The following is a 289-nucleotide window of genomic DNA, read 5'->3' as shown; positions in this document are numbered from 1 at the left end:
GCGGGAGCGCCGCTGCGCTTCCCAAGCGGCGCACTTATCCAGTGCACCACCGGGCCGACCCGGAAAAAGTACCTTTTCAGATGTAATTAAATTAAGGATCTTGAGATGAGATTATCCTGGATTGTCCAGGTACATCTTAAATCCAATGATTACTGTCTTCAGAAGAGGGAGGCGGAGGGATATTTGAGACAGAAGAGGAAGAAACAGAGCAGGAGGAAGCAATGTGACCATGGAGGCAGAAAGTGGAGTGATGTGGCCACAAGTCAAGGATTCCTGCTGTTTTAATTGT

This window comes from Galeopterus variegatus, unplaced genomic scaffold, assembly GCF_000696425.1.
Source record: "Galeopterus variegatus unplaced genomic scaffold, G_variegatus-3.0.2 Scaffold131, whole genome shotgun sequence".
NCBI classification, from domain to species: Eukaryota; Metazoa; Chordata; class Mammalia; order Dermoptera; family Cynocephalidae; genus Galeopterus; species Galeopterus variegatus.
Note: the sequence above shows the minus strand (reverse complement) of the source record.